The 25,468-nt window shown below is 43.4% G+C and overlaps 1 long non-coding RNA gene across 1 annotated transcript; it reads left to right on the plus strand.

Annotated features, from left to right (window-relative positions):
- The first annotated feature begins 882 nt into the window (after nucleotides 1-882).
- On the plus strand, nucleotides 883-24,500 carry LOC146196251 (uncharacterized). Its single transcript, XR_014705634.1, has 2 exons — nucleotides 883-1,088; nucleotides 24,274-24,500. It is a non-coding gene; the product is annotated as an uncharacterized LOC146196251 (long non-coding RNA).
- The last annotated feature ends 968 nt before the right edge of the window (nucleotides 24,501-25,468 follow it).

Consider the following 25,468-nt stretch of genomic DNA (forward strand, 5'->3'; position numbering starts at 1 on the left):
TATTAAATGTCCAGGTGGGATAATGAAGTTTGAGAGGTGAAGTGAATGCAGCTCGTACAGGACCGGGTTAATTGGGGGGAAATTGGAGAGGCCTTTACCCTGCAATGGGTGAAGGCCTCTGACGATCATGACGATCATGATGTAGTTTCGAGTGGCGCTCTAATAGAACTAGCCTAATTTGTTGCTTTCTAAGCGATAAACTACCATGGCTGTTACGCAGCATCGGCGTCTTCAACATGCCATTTGGTATCTTGCAATTATGATACCGGCCGTTATTGCCCAAGCGAAGCCATGCCGAGCAATGGAAAGAGGAGCTGCGTAGGAAGTAACCAATACATCTAAGTCCAGAGAGGCGTAATTCGCAATTAGCGGCAGTCTATATCGGGTAATTCATGCGATGGCGTCTATATCAGGCTGTCTTAAACACTGCCCATCGGTTTCTCATTTTTTAAAGGCCAAGCGATGTCAGGTTGCCTAAGTTTTCTGCTAGGTAAATCTGTAATTTTTAGCTGAAATTGGCTGATCATAATGTCGAATCATCCTGGGTAGGTAGAGGATTTACCGCCTCCGTGCCTGTGCGATACTCCATTCGTGGAAAGCGGGCGAGAGGAGACCAGCTTCATATATTATGCACATGTACTCATGCGTACGTTTAACGATGACGTTTATAATCTGAACCAAGGCAACGAGCACTTTGTCTTGCACACGCTGGTATTTTTATTTTTTATAGGGAACAAAATAAACAATATGCCATGCAGCGTGCACAGCGACCGAGAAAGGCGACTGCCCTATCTTCTCCTGCAGCTGGTGGGCTTGTCTACGCACTTGTGGGCAATGTCTGCGTAGCCGAGTTTGTGGACTGATTTCCACCGAGCGCTGCAAGGAATTAGTCATCGGCATATGTTTCGTTCACTGGCAGACCTGCTGCAACGCTCGACGAAATCTGCGCCTGTTTAGCATTCTGCGGCTGCTCGTGGAAACTGGTGTGGCGACTACCACGTACAATTTGGGCGCCAATTTTCTCACATTCCTTCCAGAAATGTCTTCCTGCAGAATCCAGCTCTTCCTTTTCTGTGTTCTTTTATCTGGTGAGTTAAAATTACTGCTCATAATTGATAACATTGCGAGGACTTGGCATAGTTGGCAGTTTGTAATATCATAATTTATCTTTCAGGACGCTTTATATCTGAGTGTATACTCTCTTCTGGGAAGGGTCGTGAGCCGTACAATTAGCCAGCAAAATACCACACAATCTGTTTCCTGTTGAAAATATTAGTGTATTACAGTTTATTTAACGATCACAGCGAGTTCGGGCTAATACAAAATTTGAATGAAATGGGAGAAACGTTTCCACCTAATTCATGTTCACTTTTGACATTGCTTAGACGTTATACATGGGAATAACGTACTTGTTTTTCACGCACATATAAAAGTTGCACCACGTTTATTCTTTTTTGCTGCTTCCTATGACTGAGGCGGAAAGAACTTTACTGTGAATCAAGGTGGAGGCTTGAGGCGGATGATCTAGCGTTCGGTAGACCATTTAGGTCATTGCTCTAGCTTGTCCCAATATCTTTCCGGTAGTTAGGCAAAAGTTCTGCTTCCTCTTATCCCTGCTTCCCGACCAGGAGTAAAGATTATCTAAAATGCACAAATGCATTTTACTCTGTGATAAATCAATTTTCAGTTTTGAGGCTTACTGTGAAAATAAGAAAATGTAGTAAGTATGGAGGATGTGGTAGCCTCTTTCAATGAAACTGCACTCAAATAACAAACTTACTGAAATAGAGATACGCGTCCACATCGAATGCATAGAGTTGATATGGGAATCATCTCGGTTGAGAAAGAGGTTGTGTCCCGGTAACACTGCTTCTCCACTGGCACTGATTCCAGCACAAGTGACAAGGAAGCGCATACTGCATGTGACGCGGCATGGTGCCCCCGCGTTATTAGACAATGTTTGTATTTGAAATGCGCATGAACCAAACATCAAACCCCTGCATTTTCTGTGGAGCCATTGAGATAAATTCTTGATGCTATGAAAAAAAAAACACATATATATATATATATATATATATATATATAAACAAAGCCAATTGACAGCAATTATTTCTGTGCAAAGCGCTATTGTTATAACTGCCACAAGAATTTATGCGCAGATAACACGCTCCTGATTTCACCTAATTTCGATTTTGCATCCGCACTTCGAGAGCTTGAGCAGAATACCCTTAAACTGTAATATTGGTTCCTGATCTAACCTAATGAAACCAGCCCCCCAGAATACTTAGCTAGTTTACTTTAGAACCCTGCACGAAGTGTGGCTCAATATTCGAGCCTCTCTTATTTTGCCCAGTTCCAGATGCAGCTTGCTTCTTTACCTATGTTGAGATTGTAAGGTATCTTGGTACATACATACAAAGAGACCGATTTATTTTGGAATACACACATGTCGTAACTGAGCAAGAAGCGTATAGGTGTCGCATGCATGTCGTATTCTCTGAACGCTTACCTGCCTTTTGCCGTCAGAACGTCTGATAGCGCAGTATTCGGGATATGCCACGCTTAGGTATGACATGTGTTGTTCCGTTATTAATTTGTTTTTAATGCAATACTAAATACATTTTTATATTCCGCATCTAACCATTCACAGAACTTATTACTGTCCACGAATTTGTCTTCCTTTGATACATTATTTTGTTTTAATCATTGTAGAACGATATTTCTCCAGGAGTGATTTTTAGCTGGCTAATGGTGAAGCAGTTGCATTACAAAGATCCTTCGATACATTTCTTTTTTTTACGTGTGAACTCATTTTGGGAGCATAAGGTCACACTATGGCGCAACATATATCTAATAAGCTACCTGACGGTGTTTGTATTGAAACGCTCGAAGTAAACTGCGCGATGGCATGGCTAAGCTGCAAAACTATCATGCTTAGTTTTGCGCGCGAACTACTACCACCAATTCTGAAAGAAGGAGGGGTTATTACTTCTGCCAACCGATGCCCTATACGCCCAGCCGTATCTTTAGCGTCCGCAGTCTATATCACGTGTCCTGATGTGAGGAAGTACTGTTATTATTATTATTATTTTACGTTCGCAAAGGTCACGCACAGTAGCATACTGATGACACTTCTACGTATGTCGCAGCTATCAGCATACAGGTTTTTAAAAGAACGCAGAGAATTAGGCAGCACCAGGCTTCCAGAAGTAAGTATGGTACGGCATAATTTGTATGGTACTGGTGTGATGGTATAGTATAGTATAGTATAATATAGTATAGTATAGTATAGCATAGCATAGCATAGCATAGCATAGCATAGCATAGCATAGTATAGTATAGTATAGTATAGTATAGTATAGATAGTATAGTATAGTATAGTATAGTATAGTATAGTATAGTATAGTATAGTATAGTACAGTTTAGCATAGCATAGTATAGTATAGTATAGCATGGCATGGCATGACATGTTATGGCACGATATAAGCATGTCGTTGCCGCGAGGTGGATGGCATGATGTGGCATGCGTTTGTACGGAACAGCGTGGATATCATACATTGAATTGTATGGCATGGTACTATAGGACATTGTTTGGAATGGTTTAGTAATATATGTATATATATATATATATATATATATATATATATATATATATATATATATATATATATATATATATATATATATATATACATATATATATATATGCTGTGGAAGAAGGCCAGGACGAGACGACAAGGTCGAGAGGGCAAGGCAAAGGATGCCGGTGACACGGGATAATGACAATGGTATGTACACGCGAAAGAAGAACATCCTTGGAGGGCTCACACAATTTTCCCAGGGGGTCGGAAGCGGCCAGCATGGCCGCTCCTAAGCAACTGCTGCATCGCGGCGCACAAGTGGCTCCAAACGACACACATGAACTATCTCATTGCTACGGTGACGTCGATCGGCTAGTGGAGGAATAGGGGTTACTTTGTAGTTCACTGGGGAAGTTTAGGCGATTACCGTGTATGAACCAAGGTAGCGGTGGTGAAATTTATCACTAATTCCAGAGGTGCGGAGAGGTGTGTAAAGTAGTACTTCGTCACCATAAAGGAAAGAGACCCCACCACGAGTAGAATCGTAGCGACTCTTGCGATCTTCCTGGCAGGCTTCTGTGTTGAGGCGAGCAAGGTGATGGCATCTGGCCACACGGGATACGAACTGGGCGGTACTGATGTGGAGGAAAAGTTGGACGTAGAGAAGAAAGAACTGCCGAGAATAGTGGTGGGAGGGCGACCATAAACGAGGAAACATGGAGAGTAACCGGTAGTCTGCTGTACTGCTGTATTATAGGCGAATGTGACGAATGGTAAAATAGTGTCCCAATTTCGATTATCCGGTGTGATGTACATGGATATCATATCCGATAAAGCGCGATGAAATCGTTCAGTCAGATCGTTAGTCTGAGGATGGTAGCTTGAAGTGTGCTTATGAAGGGTGGATGATGCCTGGAGAATTGCGGCAACGACTGTCGATAAGAAGGTCGTCCCGCGGTCACTGTGGAGCACCCGGCGAGCGCCATACCGCAATACAATATATCGCAAAAAGAAATTTGCAACCTCTTAAGCCGAGCCAGTGGGCACGGGTGCTGTCACCGCGTAGCGCGTAAGGTGATCCGCAGCCGCGATGATCCAATAGTTGCCCCGATCAGAGAGATGCAGGGGACCATATAAGTCGATGCCGACTACTTAGATTGATGTGGCGGGACAGGGAAGGGGTTGTAGGAGGCCAGCAGGTGGTGAAGTCAGTCATTTGCGACGTTGGCACAGAGGGCAGGAAGCGACGTATTTAGCGGCACTGGAGGACAGCCCAGGTCAGAAGAACCGTCTCTTCACGCGGTCGTAGGTTTTGTGAAAACCTAGGTGAACTGCCGTAGCGTCATCGTGTGGAGCCGCTAGGATACTTGGGCGAAGCACACGCGGGACGACTGGGATCCAGCGGGTTCCCTCAGAGCAATACACGTAGCGGAGTAAGATGTTGTATTCGATCTTGAAGTTGCGTTACTGTCGACGGAGCCTTGTATTGGGTGGATTCAAAGCGCCATTAAGGCGGTCGATCATGGGACGGTGATAGGCGTCGGCTAGTTGCTGCGAGCGGAGAGCGTGTTTGTTGTCAGGGGCGTCAAACAAAACTGCTGTGATATGCGTCGGAGGCAGAGAGAGTCGGCTCTGGTCAGAGGAGGAAATAGATTGCGTATAAAAACTTCAGGTTGATGGCGAAAGTGGGCAGCGAGAAAGCGCTCCGGCATCTTGGTGGTGGCGACCCGATTTATAAACGATGTCGAACTGGTACTCTTGTAGGCGTAGAATGCAACGACTAAGTCGACCTGCAAAATTGTTCGACCAAGACAGCCAGCAAAGAGCATGGTGATCGGTCATAACTGTGAATTAGCGACCATATAGATAAGGACGAAATTTCTGAACCGTCCTGACGACGGCAAGACATTCCTGCTCGTGCTCGGTAAAGCTATAATTTTGCTCAGCTGGAGTCATGGTCCGGTTGGCAAAGGCAATCACTTTCTCACGGGAAGTTGCGTCGCGCTGTAAAAGTACAGCGTCGAGACTTGGACCACTTGCATCAGTGTACAGGATGGTTGGAGCGGTTTCGCTGAAGTGATGTGATGTCAGGCCGTGCTTGAGGTTCTTGAATGCATTTTCGCACTGGGCAGTCAACACGAAAGCGCTGCGCGCTTCAAGTAGTTCATGAAGGCGATCAGCAATAGTTGCTAAATGTCTAATAAAACGGCGGAAGTAGGAGGCCAGGCCGAGAAAACTTCGCAAATCTGCAGTCAATCTGCAGTCCGTTGAGGACGAGCAAAATGCAGGACCGCCATAATTTTTTCAGGGTCTGGACGAATGCCGTGATGACTAACCAGATGTCCCAATATTTTAATTTCATTCTCTGCAATGTGGCACTTCTTGGTGTTGAGTTGAAGACCTGCTTAAGCGAGACAGGCGAGAACTTCATTCAGGCGCGTATGATGGTCGCTAAAAGTTGACAAAAAGATAACAATGTCGTCCAAGTAACATTTTAGGCCACGAAGTACAGTATCGATCAATCTTTCAAATGTCGCCGGTGCGTTAAAAAGGCCGAAAAGCATAGCATTAAATACGTAAATTCCATCGGGAGTTGCGAAAGCAGCTTTTTCTTTGTCATTTTCGTGCATATGTATTTGCCAATAACCAGAACGGAGGTCCAAGGTCGTAAAATATTCACCGCCTTGGAGAGAGTCAAGGGCGCCATTAATACGCGGCGTCAGGTATACATCTTTGCGGGTAATTTTGTTGAGTACACGGTAGTCAACACAAAACCGTACCGACCCATCCTTTTGTTTAACTAATACTACTCGAGAAGAGCATGGGCTTGTTGAAGGACGAATAATATTGCGACGAAGCATGTCATTTACATTTTCCTAAATAACTTTTCTTTCAGAAAGAGAAACCCAATAAGGTCGTCGGCAGGCAATAAAGTTACCTTCAGTAAAGATGCTGTGGTGTGCAACACTAGTCCGTCCCAGTGGTGGGGAAGTGGCATTAAAAATGGCTTGGTGGTGTCGAAGCAATGTCAGCAGTTCTTGGCGTTGGTTAGGCGTGAGGTTCGGATTAATAGTCTTTGAGAGAACAGGAAGAGAGACGTATGTCGATACAGAGGCAGAGGGGCGGTGAGCACCATCAGAGACAAAGTTTGAACATCCATCATGCAAGGCACAGAAGTTTCTTTTGGGAACGCGAGGAATCCACGTGAAGTGTAAGTGACCGCTACTGTCGATGAGCCGTTGCGGAACCGGACAAGACTTGACGGGAAGGCGATTCCCCGTGCAAGGTGACGATGAGAAGGTGCGATGAGTACGTCCCCGTCAGGGATGTGGTCAGAAACAACGGTAAGTAGTGTTTCGCACTGAGGCAGCAAAACAGTATCAACTGCGGTAGTGAGAGGATAATGTTGTGCAGAGAAGTAATATGAATGACACGGTCGCCGTACGAAATTAACGCTGACGCAGTTGACAAAAAAAATCCCATCCAAAAATCATCAGATGCGCGCAAGGTAAGAGCACAGCAAATTGCACATGGTGGCGGACGCCATAAATTACAACTCGCACAGTGCACGTCATTGGCTCCACGCAGTTCAGGTCCATCATATGGTGCCATCACTTTTCGTAAGCGGTAACACAAATGACCGTAAATTACAAAAATTGGAGCCCCTGTAATAATCAAAGTTTCGACCAATAATCCTTCAGCGAAAACAGAAATCATAATGTACGGGCGATCAGGAGGACTTTTAGTAAGTTCGCAGAGTGCAGTTTGACCTCCGACAACTGCAGAGTTGTTGCGGGACGGAGAGGGGAAACTGAGCAGCGGTATGGGGTGGGGAGCGGAGTCGAGATACATGGGCTCCACTAGGCTCAGACGAGGACATTGGAGGCGGAGAGGACCGACGAGGTGGGCTGGGAATAGACCGGCGTTGATAATATGAAGTTGAAGGCAGATCATGTTTCGAAGGTGTCGTAACCACGGCGCTCGTTGTGAAGGCAGCGGCGACAGAAGCGGGATATATGTCCTCTAATGCCACAGTAGTAGCGGACTGGTCGGGAGGATTGCCAAGGGGCGTAATAGGGTGATGCAGGTTGAGCCGTATATATATATATATATATATATATATATATATATATATATATATATATATATATATATATATATATATATATATATATATATATATATATATATATATATATATGGTACAAATGGCACGGTATGCTACGTGCTTTATGACACGATGTGTTTTATTACTGTACGTTGGGCCCCAAAGCTGCACTTTGGCAATGGGAGACGCCATGCTAGAGCAATCCAAAATAACTTCTAATACCTTAGGTTGATTAGTGTGTACAGCGGACATCTCACAAAATGCGAGGCTTGTTTCGCCTACGTCCCGATCCAGCCGCAACCGCCCACAGCTAAAATATTGGGTCAATGTTTGCTCAGGCGTTGAACGCCTCAAACGCTAGTCCCCCGTGCTGATTAAATCAGTTTGCCAACACTGCATTCTGTCTCCACAGTGGTGAGGTGTGACTATTTCATAGAAAATATGCGCTAAAAGACACCTTAAATGACAATGAACATATTAAAGTGGTTATATTATTGATAACACTGCGCAATTAAGAAATTCGACAGAGAATTGTACAGTGTCAAGGGAGTGCACATCGGGTCAATCACTGAAGGGTAAATAAAGAAAGGCTCGCAGGCAATGCAAGTAAAGGCAGCTGCGGAACCCTTCAAGAGCACTGGGACGTTGTGCTATAAGAACTTGCCTGCCCGTATATGCACTGCCGCCGGCCATGCAGCCTACCGGAAGTTTGAATGAAAGGTAAAAGAAACTTTTTCTCAGAGCAAGAAGACGTCATTTACTCAAAAATTTACATTCTAATCAGATGATTTTCAGTCAGCTCCAAAATTGCTACTAAGTCATCGCTCCCTTGAAGAAACGTTAAGCCAGTCAATTAAACGACCATGGAGGCCTTCAGAAAGGACCTTGCACGCTCTGGTAAGCTGGAGAACAGAAGTGCTACGTGGAGGGCAAAGCGTTGGCGCCATAACTCATTTCCGCTCGAGCCCCCGCGTGGGCATGTCTTCCAGCTTGCTTGTGGTGACGTAAGAACGTGCACAGTGCGCTGTGATACTTAGATTGTAGACCATGTTGATAGCATGGTCAAGCGATATAAATAGAAATAAACAATGCCTATCCTTACCTGCCTTCACAGATTACGCGAGAGCATATGCCTCTGTCGAAACTTTTACTGCTAAATAGACATCGTGTATGTAGGCCATATATACTGCATATATGCAAACAAATCATGTGTGGGCATTATATACTGACACATATGTATAGGAAATGCAAAGGACCATATTACTTGAATGAAAAGAGAAAAACAAACTAAATTATGAAGTGTGAAACTATTCAAGGCACGTGCGCAAAAGGTATTCACTGAGTGTTTTGAAACGACAGTGCGCAAATTCAGCAGACAATACTCTAAGCACCTTTGATTTGCTGACTTCATTGCCCTGCGATGTAACTCAGAGGACGAACTGGACACGTGGACTGGGGAAGTAAAATAGAACGGCATGTCTGGAGAATATTAAAAAATAAAAGAAGAAATGTTCAGTAGTCTTATGAGAAGAATAATGGAAGAACTTAGAAGAAGGCAGTTTGGAACGCGTGGCAGAGCATCGATCGGGAGCGTGCAGGAAAACGTCTAAGCATGACAGGTAGGGGCTGCAGATCTGGTCAACAAATGTAATATAACGAGAATAAGAGTGTATGCCAGGCACTTTCATATCATTAACATGAAATAACGAGTACTCGTTAAAATTAAAGTGTACTATACTTGTAGCTTGTCAGTACTCACTACGGGGTACACCTTTGGATGTAAATGATAGTGCAAGAAATCAGATCGATTGTAGACGGCTACCTATAAGACATGAATGTGTGTAACTTTAAGATACCGGAGAGCCTAGCAGCTGAAGGAAAAGACTCGGGCAATTATATCCGTGCTGAAATCAGTAGCAATTGGTCATAAGCAAGGTGTGAAATGTGATGGCGAGATATTTTTGGTGGTCCGTAGGATAAGGGAGTGTATTTCAAGCTTAAGCGAAGGTCCCAGATGTCAGAATTTCAGATGGCTAGGTAAGATTCAGTAGATAGCAGAGACAAATATACGGTGGCCCGAGCACTTTTAAACTTGGGTTAACGAAGATGAGTTGGCAATTCCTTTGACCTGAAGTGTATGAAGTTAAGCTGATATTGCTGATATAGGACAGGACGACAATTTGATTAGGAATGGCAACGTTTTTTTATTATTTAAGGTGATATCCCCGGTTCACGTGTTTACACCTCAATTCTTACTAGAAAGCAGTACGACGGGCAAAGACTTTTCCTCTCTCCTGGTTTTGTTGTTGTGGTGGCTGTAGGAAGAAGGAAAAGAAAATGCACGGGCCTGCTACTGGCTCCGTAGCTGAGCCACCTCCGCTGCCTCGTGCGGACAGAGGAGAAAATAGAGAAGAAAGGGAAAACAAGAGTGAGAGAGAGAGACGCGCGCCGCAACAGCCGTCGTCCACCACCGAAGGGAAGCGGGTGCAATGACGGCCTGCAACAGATAAAATTCGGCGGCTGGCTAGCCCCCGCCGCAAGCGGCGTTGACCTACCGTCCCAGCCCCGTAGGACCAGGAGCTGCCACCCTTCACCACCTCCTGTCCCCTCCTGGTTTTCCCCTTTTCATGGTAGAAGTCTTGCGGTGAGACTTGAGCATCAAGAAGGATCAGTTCGAAAAGGCCGTTTCGCCCTTTTCTGTGGAGACAAAAGAGAGCAGCATTTTCAGATATCGCAGGGTGGCACAATGGGAAAAAAACAGTTTGCGCGCGGCCATAGCACTATTAGCATGGGGGTGATCGAGTAAAACTCGAATAGCAATGCTTTAAAGTGAAATATATGATGCGCTATAGAGATATATAGAAGCGCTCTTATACAGCGAAGTGCCACTAAGTAAACATCCGGCTCTGATTAGGTTTAGGTTGTATAATAATTAAGATTGAATCACAAATATAGCGGCGGTTATTTCACTTCGGGGGGGGGGGGGGGCGAATACGTGATATAAAACAGGTACAAGCAAAGGTAGTGAGACTGTGCTGCCTGTAATGCATATTTTTTCGATAACAAGGAAACTATCATGCAGTGTTGAGAGCGTAATTTTTTTAATGAGCTGCCATTAATACTGTGACCATACAGGTTTCATGGAAGATAAGCTTCACATCTGTGTCAACATGTCGGACAGAGCACTTCTACGCGGAGAGGAAAGTGCTGAGAACATGTGTAATTTCCGCTCAAGCCACCTGCGTGGGCATGGTTTCCGGCGTGGTTATGGTGTTGCGAGTACGAGCAGAGGAAACTGTCATAAAATTCAGTGTCACAAACGCACCGTAAACCAGGTTCTGCACACCTGTCGTAATTCTGTGGCCCTAGCATCAGCTTTAGGTAATGCTTTTAGAGGTTTCAGACGTAGTGTATATTCAGCCCATAGCAAACATGTCAAGTAATAATATGGAACAACCGCCTGCACATCGCTATACTGCGTGTTTCTTAGAAGTCACAAATTGTCGTAAAAAGCTTACTCGAATTTATTTCAGCCTTGCGGCTGTATTGGAGTCTATGGCTGACACCAGATCGGATAAAAAATGCTTGAGTTAGCGAATTAACTGAATTAGTTAACTGACTCTCTTTATTTACGGGGTATGTTGTATTTGCATAATTTTAGGTTTTCCTCCAAATAATAAACGCAAGAAAAAGTTTATTGAGAAAAACTTTAGCTTTGATTACAGACTCCGCAGATATCAGTCTGATAGGTGGTTCCACACCGTAACGCAGCGCCTCAGCGCGTCCGTGTAGGTCGTTCCGCATCGGCTTTTTGAGGCGGGAATGCGAGCGACATGACTCAGCGCATTCGCTACCCACGTGACGGCTATTAGGAGCGGCCATGGTTGATGCAGAATTGACAACGTACCGCCACCCATCCGTATGGCTCTCATGTGATGCCAGCGAAGTGGTGAAATCTACACCACACACGCTGGCTGCCGCTGTATCAATGTAATGCCGCCTATCCGACTGATATCTGAGTGTGTGGTAACACGCGCTAGAGCTTATTGTATGAAACTTTTACTTGCCATGCAATTAAAGGACATGGTCCAATTCAGCGAAAACAACACGCCTCTAAAATAAATAATAAATGTTTTGCAGCATCCAAACCAGGAGGGCAGGCTTCCACCACATGCCTGTCCGCGCAGCGCGAAGCGTATAATGCAGTCAGTTCTGCAGCTGTGCAGAATCGAACACCTAGAGGTCTGTTAGACGTGACTACATAGTGGAATCAGCTACATATGGGTGCGCGCTTCAGATGACGGCGAGACAGAATGTGACAGGTGCAACCTTCAAGTCTAGATAATTCGAGGAATGAGGAGATATAAGCCTAAAATACTTAAAACGAATCATGGCGTAGCTAAAGATGTCTATTTACCTGTTACATATCCGAGAAATCTACGCGCATTGAGAGTGCCTTCAGTGCCAGGACCACCTGTAATACGTGCCCACTAATGGGGATACCTGAAAGTGCTCAGTCCACAACCATGTGGCATTCTTCATCTCAATAACTTTTCGCAGTTCAAAGGCGTATATGCTCAACGTTAGTAATTGTAGTAAAAATTTGACTTAAGACGAAACTGCGTTTTCTCAAGGCTCTGCAGGGCTTTCATGTTTTGCGCTTTAGAAACCAACGACCCTGTTTGAAAAGATTTGCTACATTGAAAACTTGGAATTAATGTGCTAACTCTAAATTTTAAACGCTACGTTAGACCTCATTTCTGAAGGTCTTCAATTTCCCAATGTAATCATGCATTGTAAAACGACAGGTAGAAAGATAATTCAATTGCGCTAAGTATTCTTTCTTTCATTAGACTCTATCACGCCTAGAACGTGCACCTCGCAGTAAAATCAACCAGTGCATCCTATACTGATGTATGTACAGAAGAGTTTACAAGATCTCCGCAGAAGAAATTGAATCGTGCTGTAAGTTGACATCTTTAACTGAAAATGGAAGAATCGTGTAAGGGATACCTTCAGAAATTAAAGCGAACATAACATTTAAAATCGTGGGGTTAGCATACCAATTCCACGCTTCGAATGTCGAAAAGCAATTTTTGAAAAATCGTCATTGGCTTTTAAGACGGAAATCATATGCCTCTATGAGCAGCGGAACCCGGATTAGGTGTTTAACAGCAGAATTGGTTTACAATTGCTATATTGGTCAAGCAGGTCTCTGAAGTCATTACAAGCCAATCAGCCATATAAGCTAGATTGGAAAGGCCTCTTGGCCCAAGTGATGTCTCATGTGGTCGCAGTGGTTCAGCAGATAGCTTATGAGTTTGTGAGGTCTATAGGAAAATCATGACTATTTAGAAAGATTGCGTCAGTTTGAGGGTGCATAATGTTGAAATTGTGGTTTCTTTGAACTCAGATAAATTATTTTGGGTTGTAGTGATTTAGTCGTAGGCGTGATGGTGAAAATACATTCGGCCATCTTTAACAGCACGCTGGTTAGGGTATGGTCAAGGATAAGGGGGCTGGTACATTCTGCTAGACTGTGGTGCAATAAAAAAGGATTATGTTAGATTATGTTGAAATATGGTGGAGTTGCGTGCATTTAAGTGGATACAGCTTGATAATGATGGATTATGGTTTAATAAGGGTGAAGTTTGATAGATAATGTTGAATGAGCCATCTGACTCACTAATCAACCTGCAACAACCGCATTCATATGTCTTTCACTACTCTGAAAGCAAAACTTTGCATTATAATAATAGAAACGTTTAGTATAAGCCACCAAGAGAGACGAGTGTGTGTTCCCTAAAGTTTATTGCTTTCAGTTTCGCAAAGAAGTGTTAAAGAAAACACGCACTTTTTCACCGAGACGCGCTTATTATCGAGGTTTCGGTAGAAGGCCTCAAAGGGTCAGCTACCTCCCGATGCCTCAGTGCACATACATAGTGTGTGTGCGTGTGTATTGGTGATGCCTCGAACGCAGCAATCACTATCGCTGCCTCGCCGTCCTTGTAAATAAAGAATAAAAACATCGCCCTCTGCATCTGGGGTATTTCCGATGCTTACCTTTAAAGCCCTGAACGCTCGGCCACACCGAACGCCACGAATTCGAAATGCACGAACAGACCAGCTGGAGCTAAATTATTCTCAGTAGTCCTGTCGGAGTACTTTCCTAACCTTCCGTTTCAAACAACACACAATGCACTCATTCCATTCAGCTGCAGAGGGGTGCATGCTGGATGGTAATAATGCAATAATAGCAGCTGGCAGCTGTCCTCATCTAGCCGCTCCCAGGCTTCGTGTCGAGCTAAACAATTTATAAATAAAAGTGAAATGTAGTTTCTGCGAGCGCATTTTCATAGAGCTACGTTTGAGGAAGCTGTCTGTGAAAGTGCGCAGATTTGTCATGTATGGAGTGGGCTATTTCGACCAGTAGGCATAGCGCTCGACGGACTGAACAGTCTCGCAGGCAGGCTGAAGAGGAGAAAAAAGGCATCCCCCTAAAACTATACTATACTAGTTGCGGCAGTCTTCTCCACACAAACTTCGTAATCTCAGCTATCAGCTGACCCTCTGATAGCACCTACTGCACCTGCCTTTTTTTAGAGAATCAGCCAGAAGGCCATCGGTTTCCTTCTTTTCATTTGCATGTCCGTTAAAAACTCATTTCTCTTTTTTTATTTTCACTTCAGTATCGATTAAAAACGTCCCTTCCCTAATTCACAGTCTTACCTTCCTAGATTTTAACGTTACGCCTTTTATGCTTCTTTAGATAGCCGGATTTACCTAACTGAAGCTCAAATCTTGTTACCGTCCAAGGTTGTGCCATGCATCGTTCAGTGGCAGTAATATGCAGATAATTTATAACTTCCTATGAAATTATAGTGGCAAACTGCTTTTTTTACCTGAATTTCCTGCCAAATGCACTCCACCCTTTTCCTTAATTGTCCTACCTATTGCACTGCTTCAACCTGAGCTGCAGTTGGCACATGCCTAAAACAGATGCATTTTCACACCGATTTCATCCCGTTGCCTTTCCTGAGACCTTTACTGACAGGTATTTGGTCTCATTTTCTGTCAAGGACAAAGTTCGATGCGCACATTATGTATGTATTTGCGGAACACTTACATACACTTCCTGTACGTTCTCATAACTCAATGCTTTGTTGTTTGCTGAGCTTTCAACTTAGTCAGATGCTTTCTCGTAATTTGTGAAGGCTACATATAAAGTCCAGTTCCGCCACTTCTTCTGTCGCCTTATTCACCGTGTGGATATGGCCCATTACATGGTAACCTTCCGGAAGCCAGCCTTCTACTCAAGTTGACTAAAGGCTAAGTTCACTGAACTGAATTATTCATTTTTAAAGTGTGTACTGTTGAGTTCTTCGCAAAGCTTCGGAAACGAAGTAGGCCGAGCAGCAGTCCGAGATAAACGAGCTCAGCCAAGAGCGTGCGCTAGGTGATAGCCATGCGGCTAGAGCTTAGGCTGGACTTCTTACAGCGGTCTTCTTTAGTGGCTCCCGGCCAGAAGTAGAGTCATCCGGACGATGTATGGGGCAGAGAAGTCCTCGCGGTCATCGTAAGGCTTGAGGCATTGGACATATTATGCTCTTGCGGTTGTGGCAATGGAGATCGGGCGAAAGCATGTGTGGCAAAATAAAATAATTCACAGCAGATGCGGACTTCAATATAAAAAAACACCTTGGTATCTGCTGAGAAATTTCCTAGAGAAGCCCGATGTTCTGAAATGTACTCATAGCCAGACTAGAGAGCCAGGGGCGTAATTCGTGGCATATTAACTTTCTTCGTGGCAGGTTTTGCGGAGTCTGGTTAGTTGTCGTGAGGTGCCAGACAATCTAGCGGCAATCTTCGGCGTGCTTAGCAGCTTTTGAAACAGTGGTGCACTAGGATATTTCAGGTTTTAGTGCAGAGGGATGTATGCCGGACGTAAAGAAGGAAGAAAGTACAAAACTTTGTAGTAGATTGTGATCAGTATTGTACGCGAACATATATACATAGGCGATATTCAGGCCCCCATTCTTGTGGTTTGAGCCAAAGTAGTACGTACCCAGTATGTTACCCTAGGTGCGGATAAAGCTTTCAGTTAGCCCCTTGTTCTGGGGGTGGTAAGCAGTGCAAATTCGATGAATCAAGTTGCACAGATAAGAAAACGCGGCCTCGGTCACTGAGCAGCTCACAATGCGTACTGTGTCTAAGGACGAACCGCCGCAGAAGAAAGGGTGCCAAGGCCTGGGCTGTAGAAGCAGGGAATGCGGCGGTTTCAGTACATCGCGTCAGGAATCAACGGCAACAATAACCCATTATTTGCCGGACACAGTGTAAGGTAGGGGCCGGAAAAAATCATTGCCAATATGGTCGAAAAGGTGAAGCGGACAATGTCGGTTCAGTTTCTCTTCAGGTGTATAGTGAGCGGGTGTCTTACAGCGTTGGCGGTCCAGAGACGTGCGCACTTACTTGAAAACAAATTTCTGCATGCCAAACCAGTAGCATCGGATACGACAGGACATATACGTCGTAAAAGGATTCGCGTGATCGCAGTGCTAGTCAGCGGAAAAACATGAGCAGACGAAGGCCGTAGATGTCGGAGAATGACGAAGGACCACTTTTGTGCTTCAGATTGCGCCCATACGTGTCTCCACCACCAAACGACAAGTCAATGAGAAAATGATGGACCGAAAGCTTGAAAGCGGAGTTATTCAGTCCCGCAATAGCCCATGGATCTCACCTGTTGACTTTGTGAAAAATAAGCATGACTCTGCATGATTTTGCATTGATTACCGCGCAATAATAAAATCACGATACAAAGACGAGCAACCTTCATCGCGCACCTTCACCAAATGGAAGGTGGAGGGGGATTAATTGCAAAACTTTGGGTACTGAAGCTGGCCAAATAACAAATCTAGATCAGCGAGCCCAGCCAGGAGCGTGCGCTAGGTGATACCAATATGGCACGAGCGTAAACCTGTATTCTTTACAATTTATCTACTCTTTACTCACACCTGCAATTTGAAATTAGGGGGGGGGGGGGGGGGGGTGCGGAGGGTAGGTAAATATATAACATGACATAGGTGCAGGTAAATCGCAAAAAAAAAAAGAGCACGATGATCGACAAAATAACAGTAATTATAAAAATCTCCAAATCAGTGCATGTGTTCATGGGTACGCAATGATACATAAAATTTCAAATATGTATCTCACGCAAGTATATACTGCGCACAGAGGAGAACAAAGCGGGATGCCAAAAACACATGAAACACGATGGATTGCAGGCACACACAGATAACAGCCCCTAATCTAACGGTGAAATGACGTGACCCGGTTCAAAGCAAAATAGAACGCTTCGTTTGATGAGATAGCCCGAACAGCTGGCAAATGGTTCTATTGACAGGTGGTTTTTAGAAAAAAAAAAACACGTTTTCTCTTTTTTAGTCTTGCATTTATATTCACATACGTTTTGGTCATGGATAAGGCATGCGGATACTTAATATGGTCTAAAGATGTGTATTTCTGCGCTGAATAGCAATGTGACAGGGACATATGAACTGGAAACGTTTGATCCTTAGCTTGGGTTTGCGGTGGTCAAACAATTCCTAGGTTAGAGCCTTAGCTATTAGAGAGTCAGCTATTGTTGCACTGACGTTATTATGTTTAGGTGCCTTCCAAGTACTCATCGAGCTGCCATGGACTGCATTTTCTCAATTTTATCTTTGTGAGCTGAAGTAGGTGGATCCCACACCATGCTAGCAAACTCTAGTACTGACCGTACATATACTTTGTAAATATATTCGCGGTTGACACCAGGAAAACTGTATAATTGGCATGTATTTTGCGGTTACCTTATTAATATCGTGTTAACAACTACCGAAAATGATATATCTGCAATTTTTAAACTCCTTAACGTCGCCTTGTTGGGCAGAAGGTGATAAAGCTCTTCTAATATTCCGGCATGCCGAAGGTCATGATTGGTTTGGTTTAGTGCACGAGGTTTAAAGGTCTCAAATCTCTCAGGTTATGAAAGACGCCCTAGTGGAGGGCTTCAAAAATTTAGTCCGTCTGGGATTCTTTTTTGTGCGCTGCCATTGCGCAATACATGAGAACCATGCTTTTTGCCTCCACCGAGAAGCCGTTGCACCGGCCGCGATTCCAACCCGCGCCCTTGTATGCAGCAGTCGAGCGCGCTATCCACTGCGTCACCGCGGCGGGCCGCCAGAGGTAATGAGGTTGACTGAATGCAGGGCAGCGAGTTCCATTAGCAACAGTCCCCGTCCCCCTCTACAGATGTCTTGTTAGCCAAAACAAAAATCGAACCACGAACTTGAGTAATCTTAAATGTTCATTAACTTCCTAAGATATCTATTACCTCAATCTTAACATAAAATTTTATTTTGCCGCAGATAAGTTAGCGAGAACAGATTTACTTTGCTTATTCCAAAATAAATATATTGCTGATTCCCACTGTTGCCAAAAAGCTTTTACTGCTTGTTTCAAACCATTCCGTTTCAATATATGGGCATTTCAATCTTTGAACATTGGTCGAGTACTTTTACATTCCATTAAAATGCGTCAGTCAATTGTCCAATTTCGCATACCTTTCAGCTCATAATTTTTCATTCGCGTCCGGTATTTGACGCACAGTCCTACTTAAAAAATAGCTCTCAATCCTTGTGCCTTAGCCATCATCGTTATCGTTTTCTTCCCATCGCAAGAAGTGTACCTCAAGCACGTATTCTCGGTCCTCTATTGTTCAGCGTTTATATCAATGATATTGAGGATACTGATACATGGTGATGATAGTTCTGTGTTGCTATCAACTGCTTTTCTACAAAATGACGCAGCGTGCTGTGAAAGTTATCTTCCCAGTATCAAGCCAATCAAATTGCCATATATGCAAAAAATATGCAGATAATAATTTTAGACATAAACATAAACATCTTAATCTACAAACTAGTCTTGCATTTGAAGGCTCGACTACTACTGTACCCAAGGATGCGGGGTCGAATCCCGTCAGCGACGGCCGCTTTTCGATGGAGGCGAAAAGCAAGCCACCCGACGGCTGCGCGACGCCAGTGCACGTTAAAAAATCCCAAGTGGTTGAAATTTTCAAAGCTCTCCACTTCGGCGTCTCTCATATCCAGAGTAGCTTTGAGATGTTAAACCCCACACACCGACCCAGACGTTCACATCTCAGAATAAAATGAACTATTAGGCGTAACCTTTTCGTCAAACTTTACTTAGAAGCGCCGCATCAGTCTGGTATGTAACAAAACTTTCCTTTGTCATTAGAGCATGATCAAGATCTACATCCTTTCTTGCCGTGCAAATTAAGCTTCAAATTTACCTTGCATTGTTTTCGTCATGCCTCAGTTATTGTATCCTGTTCTGGATTACAACAACTAAACATATTTTTCCTAGATAAACTCCTTCGCAAAAAAAAATAGTCGGCATAGTTGCGAGCATTCCATATCTTGCGTCGACACGTGGCTAATTTAAAAAAAAAGCAGTGAAACGGTAAAAGTCGAATACCAATGCAAATATCGCACTATATCATTTTTTAGTTCTTCCTCTATAGCCCGGAGAGAGTTTTCAATGTTAAGGTGATCTCTCAAAGACACCAACAATGATGCACGTACACGCAGTACACACCAATGAATTGTTTCTCATATCCGCACTAATTTCAAGTTATAAACCTTCCCCATACTCTCTTTGCCATTCTTAAAAGGCATATATATAGAACAATCTTTTAAAACAGTACGGCAGTCTTTTGTAAATATTCAAGGCACAATATCTCTAATATTTTCTGCCGTTTCTTAACTATGTAATGTCGGGCTGACTGCCATATAAGTCATTTTATTTCTTTGTACCAGATGAATCTTGCCTTGTTAGACAATTCTTTTCCTCGTACATTTTAGTGTAATATATAGTATCGTCATTTATGCTGCGTTTTACATACGTTTTGCATCGAGTCTGTATTTTACTTCTCTTTTTTGTTCATCCAAAATTATGCACCCAATTGTAATATATATAAAATTACCACAAGATGTGCTCAGTTTGTTTTTATTTGTTTGTGTCATGCCTATATTATTTTATCCATATTGGTTTGCCATCTGTTTAATAGGTTTAGCTCAGACAGCTTTCCACATTTACTGTCAATAAACTAAATTGAATTGATTTGAATGGAAATACTCGCTGCCTGGTGGGTTGTACAATTTCTCCTATTAGATTTATTTTGTTTTCGGGAAAGTTAGACTATTAGTTGCTGCCTTTCATTTCTGTCCGTTCGTTCTCGCGTATCTGCTATTTTACATTGTTTTTCATAATCTTAAGAATTCGCTTTTGTCCTTATAGCGCCACATATACTTCAGTGTGATCCTCATTGTTCTTTTTTACTATGAAATATATGTCCACGGATTGCACGTATATATAACTGAGCATTGCGTTCGTGCGACTTATTTCCTCGATACTTTTGAACCTTTTTGCAAAACCTACTACTATGCGTTATGCTTTTGTGACTTCAAGGCCCACAGAAACCAAGTCTTCCTATGGAATTTCACTTATAGATTTGCCGTGGTACCCTAGCGCAGGACGGCTCACTGGTTTCTTTCTAGACTCAAGTGGATAATTTTTCACTCACACTCGTGTATTACCGAACGTATAGCCCCGCGATTATCATACCGCGCTCTCCATATTCGGTGATGTCACATTTTCCAGATCTCGCCATTGATAGTTTGTTCCTTTATGGCTACATTCATGATGTCTTTATTAAAGAAATTATGCAGGAGTGCCTAGACAGTTCTTAGCATCATTCACCAGATGTTCAGAGTACCATCAGTGCATCAAAATACGGGTTTTCATGGAAGCGAAACGAAAGGCACTTGAACGTTGAGCTATATGAGCGCGCACGTTAAACAACCCCGTGTAGTCTAAATTATCCTGACGCTTCCAGTATGGCTTCCCTAAAAGTCTTAGTCGCTTTAACACGCTAAACACCATAAACTGAAACATGCCTACACTACGGTTGCACCCTTCGTAGAAATAGCTCAAAACTTTACAGCGGCATGGTCTTCAACCTCATCGCTTCCTTTGGTTCCAGCGTTTTGCGCGCATGGAGTGAATGCTCTTTTCCTTTTTAACCGCAGTCGTGGACGGGGGTAGTTGGGTCCCACCAGCATCAATTTATTCGTGGACACTGGCGGCAAAGCTGCGGATAATGTCCGTTGAGAGAGATGGTGCAGAGAGAACTCGTTCATGTGAATAGCAGTGATGGGTTATAATTGTCGCGCCTTCCGCTGCCCGCTCCCTACCGGCAATCGCCTTCGTTGTATCCAACAACTATAATACCCATCGTAAAAGTGAAGACTGCACTCTTCGTTCAAGCGAATGAGCAGTGAATCATGGCTGCTCAATTACAACCGTATTTCAACTTATTTTTTACTTAACCACATTGACAAAACAGAGATGCCGCCTGAATTTGCGAACATCGTCAGGACAAAAGCTATATGATTATAAAGAAACAAATGACAAAGAAACCTAATCCTCCGAAGAGCGTCAGCCTAACGTATATGTGCGTAATCACTTTGCTTGTGGGACATCATATGTCAGTTTCATAACATTTTTTTTTCTTTTTGCGCAGCCATTTTACAACTTTTAAGCTGGAGGAAAATTATGTTGCCTAAAGAACCAATCGTCTTTTAGGCAACAGTAAACTCCACCCACGTTCTGCTCATTCAACGTAGTCACCGCAGAATCCTCTCTCTTCATTGCGGCTTTTTATGCAGAAAAAAAGGTCTTTTTTTTGTGTGTGTGTAAATGTTGGCACTGAATTCACGCTTTGAAGTTTTACAAAAAATCAAAGATTCCCATATTAAAAGTGGCAAATATAAACTCGATGAACAGACACTATTCTGTAAAAGTTCGCAGTTAAATGACCGCTGATGACTTATTTAGAGCTTGATAAAGGACGATGTTTTTCCTTAAACAAAGGGTACTGCGCCCATACAGACAATGACGTGAAAGGTATACAACTGCGCTTGTCCCTTCTCGAAATTGTTTGTATCTGTGCAATCCAGAGTTTCACCTTTATTTACCGACTCGTGTAACAATGAACACTCCTAAACTACATTTTCTCTTTGTCCGAAATTGTCTAGAAAAAGTCAGGGGTGCTCAATAGAAGTTTCCAGAGTGGTCCAATAAAACTTCGGGGCGGAAGAGATCCAAAGAAGCCCTCAGAAACAAATATTTTCCCTTCCTCGAGATACAGGGCTGCATAACACGAACAGCACCAAGCTTCTGCTTCTTGGCTGTTTTTGTCTAACTTCCCGTAGCATATAATGTTCTTGCGGCCAGGGCCAGTTTAGGAAAATTGGGCGTTTCTGCTTTCCAGCTCTTTCCAGACTGCGAGATAAAAAGATTAGGAAGCAAAGGCGGGCACTAGTGTCAGTTTTTACGGGCTCGTGCTGTTTGCCTTTCCATGTAATGCATAATACAAGCACTCATTATACGTGATCAAACCCGATTCATGAAGCCCTGTCGCGCGTTTCAAATTTCCACGCCTGTTCATGCGGTTGTGACAACTGTGACGTCTTAGCTCTGCAGGCCAGGTAGGATTTATCGCTCATGGCCAACTAATGCGATGTAGACAACGGCAAGAACAACTGCTTTTCTGATATACGGAACCCTTACGCCATCGTTTATTACAATAAAACGACCGAAAACGGGAAATTGGCCTCGCCATGAATGGTGTTTTCGCAAGAAAACTATTGTGCGTAATGACAGTTATTCTTGTGAATCACTCTGAAATGGCTAAATAGTCACTATCTTCCAACATTTGATTACGCATCCTGCTGGGCCTTCATGACAAAAGTTTTAATGAAGTTTAAGCATGGGAAAGGGACGGGGGGTGGGGGCTGAAATTTTATAATTTCTATCAACGGCATCTTTTACTGCCGGAAAAGACCTAAATAGCAAAAAAAAAAACAGAATACATCATTAGGAAGGCCAAAACTTCAATGTAGTTGTCACCACTCTTCCTTCAGCGTCGCATTCATATATATGTACATTATGCAGACCATCCGAAGCTCTGCTTTATAAGACGTATGAAGCTTTCTTTTCTAGACATACGCCTGTGTTCGGGTGGATGTAAATGAGTAATTGGTTGCTTGTTACAAATCTACCCCTCCTTGGCGGATTCACCTAAATATTCGATCAATACCGCGCCCACTCCGAGTTATAGATCAATTCGCTCACGCCCAACCGTCTGACCTGCTGACCATCCTGGTTAGGTCAGCTGGTAAAGTGACCGTCCCGGAAACGCGATGGTCCCGGATTCGATCCTTGGACCACGACAAACTGATCGTTTACTACGACGTTTCTGAGCAAGCTGTACAGCTTTCCTTCGTAGCCGTTTGGCTGCACCGTGTGGATGCCAATGAGTAATTACTCCCTAATAACAAATCTACTCCACCTTGAGGGATTCTCCTGAATATTCGACCAGCACAATGCCCACTTCGAGTTATTTCTAGATTTGCTCTCACCGTACTATCTGAGTTCTCGCCGTTTTTATTAGCTCGGTAGGTGAGACAACTGCCGAGAGAGGTGGTGGTTCAGGATTCGAACGCTGAGCCAGGACCAATCCGTTAAAAACGAAGTTTTTGTACAAGCTGCCCAACGTTTTTTTTTTCTTTTTTTTTTTGAGCCGCATGGCTGCGCTCGCGATTGGACTAATGACCGTCCCAGAATTCCCACATCAAAAGTTTGATCATGTCGTAGTTTTTTTACACACTTGGATTTCTGCATTAAATTGATAGGTGTAGGAATGTAGAAGTGGAGTCTGTCAAATATACGATGAAATTCTGAACACCGTCGTGAGCACTTCAGAAGTGTGGCTTGAAGAGCGAGAGAAATGCTGCTTTGAAAACAACAATTTCTGGAGCATAGGATGCAAGCGAAAGGTGCGGCTCGGGACAGAAGTTTTTCTAAATACACTATTGCACCCACTATTCTGTATATAAAGAAATCAATTTCAGAGATTTCAAGAAGAAAGCAACTCCCAAAGGCGGGCTTTATTAACCGTGCTACTTGATAAAAATTAAGTAAATGCCCATTTTTCAAATTTATGCCGTTTCTAAACTCGCAACCTTAAAAGAAATTCGTTCATATCGTTATGTGTTTCAGCCGAAAAAGCCTTCTGAACTCTGTCCCATAGCTCCACACACGGAAGACCAGCTAACCGATAACAGCCTTGCCCCCACCCTCCCCGCGTACCGTATGAGTTCATCTGAGCTAATTCAACTCAGACCATTACTTGGAATTGTAAATTTATGTGCATTGCCTTTAAAGAGGTGAGATATTAGTGAATAACTGCTCAGTACATATTAAACATGAGAAAGGAGCGAAGCAAGCAGAGTTACCGTTCTCCAGAAGTGACGGTTGATTAAAAAGTTAGATGGGTGTTTTTAAGCCGCAGGTGTTTGGCTCGAAAGTTGATTTTGTTCTACTTTTACACCAAAACCTTCAAAGCTGCATGCAAAACTGGTAACTTATTTGCTCTTCTTTTTGCTTTTTGCGCAGTTGCCATCCAAACAGCTGCCTCGGAACTGGGCGCGGTGACCGGTTTCATCTCAAAGACTTTCAACGATATTATAGGCGTTGTTGATGATGCCATCAAAGAAGGTGGCAATTTGTTTCGCATAAGCAAGCCATCTCCTACAACTGCCGATGAATAAATTTCTGCTGTTTGAATAAGCAAGCAGCACCATTCGGTAGATACCACTGCCATCAGCGTACTTCACATGTGGCATCCATCCCCACATGCTGTTTCCAAGTTTCATTGATTTAAACATTTCCTAATTTGAAATTTCCTACCGTAGCTCCTTTGCTTATGGTAAGCCGAAATGTTGATTATGTCACAAGCTGGGATCACACTACACACCAAGATCATAAACTCGGCACCTGAGATCAATTGAAATGCAGGTGCGTCCCTAGGGCAATAACAGAAGGAAATTTATGCTTTATAAGAGTATGCTCTTACTCAATTATTTTGCTCCTCCCAACGGACAACCTGCCTGCCAGACGACCGCATGGCCACAGCTAGCTTCAGTAAGGTGTGTGTGGACGTTACGCCGAGTCATGCAGCCTCAATAAGCCATTTTTAACCTAATAAATATCACATTGCCTGTAATAACATATTATATTATAGTGAACAGACCTTCATAAGAAACATTGTCAAATGCTTTCCCAAGGTCCAACTGTAACATTGCAACTTCGCCCCCGAAAGTATCACAGCATTCTATTACGCTTCTAGCAGTGCTACCATTCCAGCAGATGTTGCGACGTTGAATGCCACATGTTTTATGTGGTCCTACGGATCCTTTATTGCACCTTTTAAAGTCTTTGCCATGACATTCATAAAGACCTTTGAGTCAAAGTTGGTAAGGTTTATTTGTTTAATAAGGCCCCATAGGCTGTAATTTGACAGGGTCCCAACTTTTTGGAATCAGTACAACATGGGCACTGGAAACGAAAGGGGGGAGGGGGGCAATACCTTTTCTTCATACGCTTCTATCCAAACTGTATGCAAACCTTGGCTAATATCTGGTTTGAATACCTCGTAGCATGTAGCACCTAATCCGTTGGGCCCAGGAGACTTGCCTGCGCTCAGCTTACTGACTGCGTTTTCTATTTCTAGCACGCTATTTGTGTTGTAAGTCTAGCTTTTTTGTGTTCTAACTTACGCATATGCTGCGAGAAATTAGTATGAAAACCC

This window comes from Amblyomma maculatum, chromosome 3, assembly GCF_055883805.1.
Source record: "Amblyomma maculatum isolate TAMU_Amacu chromosome 3, ASM5588380v1, whole genome shotgun sequence".
In the NCBI taxonomy this organism is placed as follows: Eukaryota; Metazoa; Arthropoda; class Arachnida; order Ixodida; family Ixodidae; genus Amblyomma; species Amblyomma maculatum.